This window comes from Phasianus colchicus, unplaced genomic scaffold (genome assembly GCF_987193195.1).
Source record: "Phasianus colchicus unplaced genomic scaffold, bPhaCol1.hap1.1 HAP1_SCAFFOLD_66, whole genome shotgun sequence".
Lineage (NCBI taxonomy): Eukaryota > Metazoa > Chordata > Aves > Galliformes > Phasianidae > Phasianus > Phasianus colchicus.
Window position 1 is genome coordinate 32675 of NW_028325240.1, and position 8185 is coordinate 40859.

General features: G+C 39.8%; 1 long non-coding RNA gene across 3 annotated transcripts; it reads right to left on the reverse strand.

Annotated features, from left to right (window-relative positions):
* Positions 1-907: 907 nt before the first annotated feature.
* LOC149911643 (uncharacterized) lies at positions 908-6999 on the reverse strand. 3 transcript variants are annotated; one of them, XR_016463070.1, is made up of 3 exons: positions 6768-6999; positions 6289-6408; positions 908-1412 (listed from the first exon to the last, which is right to left on the reverse strand). It is a non-coding gene; the product is annotated as an uncharacterized LOC149911643 (long non-coding RNA). The 3 variants fall into 3 exon arrangements; XR_016463072.1 differs by having other exon boundaries at positions 910-1108; XR_016463071.1 differs by lacking the exon at positions 908-1412 and adding an exon at positions 3971-4020.
* Positions 7000-8185: the final 1186 nt, after the last annotated feature.

Genomic DNA, 8185 nt, shown 5'->3' on the forward strand with positions numbered 1-8185 from the left:
ATGCTTTTCAAAAGCTGGAATTTGTCCTACAGACATCTCAGAAGTTGCACATCTGTCCAAGAAGAATCATTGCACTTTATTTCTACTGTACATGTTTATCTTATATCTTATTCTTCATTACTGTTATGTACTATGCAAAATACATAAAGAAAAAAAGCGGTAATCAAACTATACATACTGTGAGCAGGGCTTTGTGAAGGCTGCAGTACTGTACAGAAGAAAGCCTTGAACAGATCTATCTCAAATTCAGGGTAATAATACATTTATTTCCTACCCACATTGCTCATGTAATCCACCAACTATTTTAGGAACGCCTAGATTCTTAAAAATACAGAAATTAAAGTGATTTCCTGATCAACCCTTACAGAAAGACACAAGTTTAAACATGAAAGCAACTATGAATGCTTTGGAGAGAAAAAAATAGAATGTAATGTTAATAATCCCTGTAATGTTAATAAGCTAAATAACAGTTTCAAAGTTTAGTATCTTGATGCTTTACGGAGCTCCCATAAAATGGCTCTGAGCCTTCCCTTTCTAATGATTTTGCACACCCACGCAACTTGCTCTGTGGGGATGGAAGATAACAGGATTTAGATCCTTGACACACTGCAATTGATTTAACAATAAATATTGTCCATCCTAGTTTTGGGTTACTATAAGATGAAAGCAAAAATGTATATACTGATCTACTGGTTTTCTTTTAAAAAACATTCATCTGATGCTGAAGGCTAATTCTGTAAAGCTGAAACTTAAATCCCAGCAGAAACAGGTTCCCAGATATTAAAAACAAACAAACAAACAAACAAAAAAAAAATCATAAAAGTATGTATAATGAAATCTTTAGGCATGTGACAAACTTTGTTTTATATATTATATGATTTCAGAACATCTGTCACACACACTCACAAACTTTCCTTAGAAGGAGAAGCAGAAGTTTAGATGATGATAAAGTTATGTTCTTACCACATTAGACGGTTCCAATTTCTTCCTTCTAGCAAGGTCAGTGATATTATTGCCATTGTAGTTGATGCTCTCCATACAGCCTTTGAAATTTTTTTCTGCTGTTAGAATTTGGCTTCCCAGAAAAAGGCATGCCTCCAAAGGTTATCTTTGAATGTATCAGAAAATGGAAGACAGTTACTGGAGGACAAGGGCTTAGAATTTTTGCTTACTAGAAAAAGAAAGTATCAAACAAGTACTGGAAAAGTAGGAAAAGGTTAAGTTTCAAGGACATTTCCATCAGAAAGAATGGAAATGAAGAAAGAACGGAGCCCCCAGGCTGGTTGTTGAGTGAGAATTACTGCTTACCCAGCATCCGTTTGCTTCATCAAATGTCCCCCATCTGCTCACAGAAACCTCTCTAAGATGCTTTTCTGAAGAATATTTGGCAGCATATTTCCCAGGGCTGATGCCTAGAGGAGAGGGTTACATGGAGACTTGCTGTCTATCTTGATGGCAAACCCCTCCTAAGTAGGAATCCAGAGCTGGTGACTCACTTTGTAGTCTTGTATAGGCCTGGGGCAAGACAACATTATGGCAGTGGGGAGATATTCATGGTCAGGCTGGACAGGCCTCTGAGGTCTCTGACCTCTGTGGGTGTCCCTGTTCATTACTGGGGAACTGGACTCAATGGTCTGTAAGAGTCCCTTCCAACTCAAAAAAAAATTCTATGATTCTATGATTCTATGAATATTCCTGGTTTTATTACAAGTACAAATACTGATAAAGCCTACATTCAAATTGTTTATTCCTTGCTTTTGGAGAAGCTAAAACACTAGCACTAAGAGTTTTAATCAACGTAGATAATAGCTTGTCAGTTGTTATGCACAGTGGTACGTGCACCCAGTTTGAAATTTCAGTGCCATTAATGTTTTTAATTTTTTAAGTGATATGACACAGTACATGCAATCAACAATAATGAACATACCATGGTTCAGGACCCCTGATCTCTCAGCTAGTAATTTAAAATATTTTCACGTGTAGAGACAAGACAAGTATTATGTCCTAAATGGAGTCTAGGTCCCCAGCACTATTTCTCTCTCTATTTGATCCCTAAAAACAACTGTTTTCTTGCCAAAGATTTTGCATCGTTAAATCTCCTTTCTGAAACAATGAATATTGTGTAGTTGCAGGCCACTTTTTCAAACCTGTGGACATTCCCTTTGCTTCTACTTCTTTAAGCAACCTGCAGTTGCAATACACTTTTGCAGTACAGTCTTGAACCTCTTTATTCCTTGTTTTTCAGTCACCATGGGCTGTGTCTGTGCTGTCTTTGTAACCAGGACCAGGGAATGACCTCTTTTCTCCCAGTCAGTTTTCTCAACACATCTACTGGTGTGGATGAAGCAAGCAAAGGCAACAAGAAAAGCAAATACAATTATACTAGCAAGCAGGAGTATCATTTATTATAGATGATAATCACATGTTGGTTTGTCACTAGGTGTGTTTAATCAACAACTTTCTTTTTGAAATAAGAGTGAAGATAAAAGAAAAGTTCAAATAGGATTCCTACATGTCTCGTTTTCATTAAAGATTAGATCTGCTACAACACGATGAACTGAGGATAATATAATGTAACGTCCAAACACTTTTTTTCAAGTAATGTTAACACTGAATGAAAGGTATACAGGCTTCAATGAAATTAGGCAGTTGAGGCCTAGTTGAATGCTATTTGTTGTTGAATGGTATTTGTGACAGTGTTGAAAGAAATGGCTGATGTTATTGTAAAGTTACTGTCTGTCATCTATGAAAAACGGTGTTCTGCACAGGTCTGTGAGTGTTAGAAATGGGCTTTCTTGAAGAGCTGTCTTTATGGAAAAGGAGGCATTGCTTGCAAACTGGTAAATTGGGAAAAAAAAAAAAAAAAGTAACATTTCTGATTTCCAATTTAGTTATTAGAAAATCCCCATCATCTCTCTTTATATTATATGAATACTCCATGGTGTCCTTGGGATGACAAGATGCCTGTACTGCTATTTAGATATGCACAAATACAACAAATCCATGGGCAGATCTTTCCCCTACTGCATTTTTTTAATGTATTTCTTTATTGCTAAACTAAAAGGAAAATAATAGTAGAAAAAATTCAATCACCTTAATCAGCACATGCAAGTCTTAAAAATCTTTTTCTTGCTCTGTAATACTGAAAAGACCTGATGGGAAATGTTACCTTCCAAATTTTGCTCTGTGTATATGCATTTCCTATTTAAACCCTCACTCAGCAAGAGAAGGAAAAACACTTCTCAGTTTCAGTGTAAGTGCCCCATGGAATTTTCTACAGGAAAAATATCACTTTAGATCTGTCAGACAATAACATTTTATTACCTCAAGGATGTTATCTGAACCTGAGGTCTAATATCTAAATGAACTGCAGTTCAGATTATTTGAGATTTAGCAGAAAGACAGAGGGATGGAAAGTTTCATAGAAAGATTCTATGGGGAGAAGTCTCATTCATTTATTGTGGATAAATATGATGAAAAGGTATTCATATACCAAGTTTTAATAACTGTATGGTTAACAGGAGGAACAGTAGACAGCTTTGAGCAGTAGCTGACATACAGAACAGGAGAGTTGGAAGAGTAATATTTCCAAGAAGATTAATTTAATTTAAAGGCAGAATGTTTTTTGGCTATTGGAAAGTTCTCTGTTGTGTTGAGCAAAAGGATAGATATACTGGCTGAAAATAAACCTGTAAAAGTGAGGTAATGCATTTACTAAAACAACAATAATTGCTATATCAGGATGGATCATATATTAAAGGCAATAAAACTCTGATTAATAGCTGTCAGGTTATTTCTTTATTTTCTCAAATATTTATTTGAGCGCAACATACTATAAATACTTTAAAGAAAATGTTTATCTTATATTTGTACATGATTGCACTCAGTAATACATGGAAGAGCAGCCACTGAAGTGGGAGGATCATAAGCCCAATGTATGTGAAGAGAGAGAGCAATAAATTTGATTCTTCTCAGCATTTTTCTGTTACAGGTTTTGAGAAACTTGTTAGATTTTAGTACCTGCAAATGTAAATGAAACCAACATAAAATACCATACATAACCTTATTACTTTAAATAACATAGAAAATATGGATTGGAAGACTCGTGTGCATGTTCTTTTTTTCTGTCTTAGACCTGAATAAAGCTGTAAAGAAGAAATTAATGCTCTAGTAAGTCACTGTCAACTCTTGCAAGTCCATTTGGGAGAAAATTTGACACTCCATTTTTTTTTCTTGTTGTCCTTCTATCTCCTACTCTCCTTTCTGTGTATGTTTATTATTTGCCTCATTTCTGTGAAAACAAATCAGGCTCCATTAATAAAAGCAAAAACTGTTTAAGGCCATCCATCTTACTCTTTCTCCTCAAAGGTTTGCTGCCACTTGTTCTATCACAGAGGACTGCAAAACTTTTTTGCTCCACATTGTTACCCTCTAAAGATAAAATGAATAAATTGCTGAAGAAGATGTTGAAAGACTCTTAATGGTGCATTTATGATCATAACATACGTATTTGTGAGACCTAAGGATTTTTATTCATTCTATTTTTGTTCAATGTAAAATCAAGATTAACTTCTTAGATTTTCTGGACATCCTCGTTGTATAAATTTAATTTTTTACTCCTTTTCCTTGTACAACTTCTGAAATCTGACAGTAAGAACATTTTTATTTTTGTCTCAAACCTCTTTTTTATTCTTTGTCCATCTATTTTTTTTTTCCCCCTATGATGCTTCTTATAACTTTACCAATTACTTTGTGTTCCATTTCATTACGTTATTTATTTTTGCTTTTTCTTTAGGGCAGGATATGTCTACTGCTATGCATCTGCACAGTTCCTACAATGGAGCTTTGATCCTGGTTGGATTGCTTAAGTGCCATTAACATAAACGTGGTTAACAAAAATAGTAGTTTCAGCTTAGTATTTTTCATGCTAAATCAGGTTCAAAACTAGAAGAATAAAAGTTTTTTTGTAAGAAACATAAACATCCATGTTGATTTCATAAGTGAAACTGATTCTGTTTTTGAAGAGCGGAAGAAATTTAAATAATTCATCTGAAAGCAAAGTTCACTTCTGTTTCTATATTCTCAGAAGTGAATCATCAGATTAAACTAGCATGCCACAGTTTAGTGGTAAACCTCTAACACTACCAAATCTACATATGTAGATTTTGCTTTAATGTCACAGGCAACAGAATGTAATCAACTAACAAACAAAACAAGCAAACAGAAAATTCACATCCAAATAAACCAGAAAGAGGAGTTTATAGACACTCTACAGAACTGTTAGCTGTGCTATGCTTTTCAAAAGCTGGAATTTGTCCTACAGACATCTCAGAAGTTGCACATCTGTCCAAGAAGAATCATTGCACTTTATTTCTACTGTACATGTTTATCTTATATCTTATTCTTCATTACTGTTATGTACTATGCAAAATACATAAAGAAAAAAAGCGGTAATCAAACTATACATACTGTGAGCAGGGCTTTGTGAAGGCTGCAGTACTGTACAGAAGAAAGCCTTGAACAGATCTATCTCAAATTCAGGGTAATAATACATTTATTTCCTACCCACATTGCTCATGTAATCCACCAACTATTTTAGGAACGCCTAGATTCTTAAAAATACAGAAATTAAAGTGATTTCCTGATCAACCCTTACAGAAAGGCACAAGTTTAAACATGAAAGCAACTATGAATGCTTTGGAGAGAAAAAAATAGAATGTAATGTTAATAATCCCTGTAATGTTAATAAGCTAACACCATGGGAGTGCTACAGATATCTAGGGGATATATGTATATAAGCTGCTCATTCAGTTTACGTGTTTGTCTTTTTCTTGGATGAGAAATAGTTGCTGTTTATTATTTCCTTAAATGCAACACAAGCATTTACTCATAATATCCAATCTGAGAACACCGTTCTTGTACCTGCTTATGAAAATCATAGATACAGAAATCAAAATAAACTGTTTCAATCTGCTTGCATTTAAGGAAATAGGAAGTCTCTTTCCACCCTTGCGCATATTTAAGACTGTTTTCTGACAAACTGCTAGCTAAAGGCTTCAGTCTTTCTTTTTGTGCTTACTCCCTCAATGGAATAGCTGAGCTTTTGTAACTGTCCCTACTTTGAAGTTTTCTAGTGGATCCAGGTTGGTTTAAGTATCCTCTATTCCTCACTTCTGTCTTTTCTACCATTTTCTTCAAAAAGGAGCATGTGAAGAACATAAATTTCTATTCTGTTAAGAGTCTTCTCCTGCAGTTAGCTGGTTAGTAAATAATACTTTGCTCACTCACCTCACTCAACCTGCTGGCCACATTCTTTTTAATGCATCCCAGGATACCATTGGCCTTCTTGACCACAAGGCCACATTGCTGGTTTGTGGTCACCCTGCTGTCTACAGGGACACCCAGGCCCTGTTTGTAAGAGAATGTGATTGACTTCACTTCTTCCAGCAAAAAAAGAGAAGCAGGTCTAAGACATCTGTTTATCTCCAATTTAAACAACTTAATTTAGGTAGAATTATGTGTTTTACAGCTATTCACGTTGCTGCGAAAAGAAGCGCGGCTATACAAATAAGAAATCGCGCGGCTCTGCCCTCGCAACTCCCCCCGCCCCGCGCACGGAGGCGGCCCCCAGCCGCAGCCCCCAGCCGCTCCCCCCCTCGCGCAGCGCCACTCCGAGGTGCCGCCTGCCGCAGCGACGGCGGCGGGGAGCCCTCGCGCCCAGAGGCGGCCTTCCCGGGGTCTGCCCTCTCCGCCCCCCTCCCACCTACCTGAGGGCAGCCGGCATCCGTCCGCGCAGCGGCGCACAGCCGGTGGCACCGCGCGCACAGCCTGCCTGCCTGCCTGCCTGCCGCCCTCCCTCGGACGAGGGTCCCCTTAGACGAAAGCACAGCCCCAGCCCGGCCGCTACCGCGAGGGACCGCGCCCGCGGCCGGAGCCCGGGGGCCGCGAGGAGGGAGGGCTGAGCGCCCGGTGACAGGTGAGGACGGCCCCCGCGCCGCTCCCTACCTCGCACCGCTCTCCTCGCAGCCGGCGGCTCGCTTACCCTCGACCGCCGCCGCCCCCTCGCTCCGTTCCCCCGCCCTAACGCGGAGTTCAACGCGACCCCGCTAGCCGCGAGGCCCCGCCCCCCGCCCCGCACTGACGGCTCTCTCCGCCAATAGCGAAGAAGACGGCCGTCCTCGAGCTCCGCCCTCACCTCCTTCGACCAATAGGAGCTATCCGTGGTGCTGCCCCTCCGCCTTCCCGGCAGGCTCGGTTGGCTCGCAGCTGCCGAGCAACGGGCGCGGGGCTGCGGGTGGGGCCGCTGAGGGCGGTGGCCGGGCCCCCGCTGCGGGCCGGGGTTGGTGCCGCGGGATTGTGCCCGGGGCTTCTCGTTCGGGAGCTTTCGCCTCATAGATGGACGTTTTTTGTTCCCCTCCCCTTTTTCCCTCTTGGCTCAGCCATCAGGAGGATGGAAATATCTCCCGCACTCTCAAAGCTGTAATCTCGGCTTGCAGAAATGATAACTGGTATGTGAAGATGTTTCTAATTTTTTTGTTTCTTCACTTGTTTGTGAACCTAGGGTAGGGAGAAAGAACTGAAGTAACCTGCAGTGAGATTCTATCACTTTTGTAACTCCTTAAGCATAGTCAAGAATGTATGTTTGTGAACTACTTTATTAAGATAGTCCTGGTGGAGTATACTTTATATCACTGGGAGTCCAGGATTTTCTGAACAGTTCTTAAATCAGAGTCTATTACTTACAGGGCCTGCCTTACAGCATAAGATCACATGGCAGTGCCTTCTGCTTTCAGTATTTTACCAGTGCTGTGGTACAACTGGGTCTGGTTAATACCTGTTCAGATACAAGACAGAGTAAGGAAAATGTGTTTATTATTTCAGATCAGCCCTTTTGTACAAGCTTGTTATTATCTTCAAGAGAACAGATTGATGCTTTTGTTTTCTGTAGCAGAAACGTTACGTATAGAAGAAAACAGCACTTCCAAAGAGCATTGCTTTTCTGAGGACTCTATGGATTCTGCACTTAATTCAGTAAATCTGTCAAGCCCAGCCCGTCAAAATTCCACTGAATATCGTACTTCGGGGAGTGCAGCATATTACAGGAATTCCTTTCAGCCAGTGACTGCTACCTCAAATTCAGCCCCGATCCTGCGCCGGCTGTCATTGAGCTCTGCTGGGAACAGCA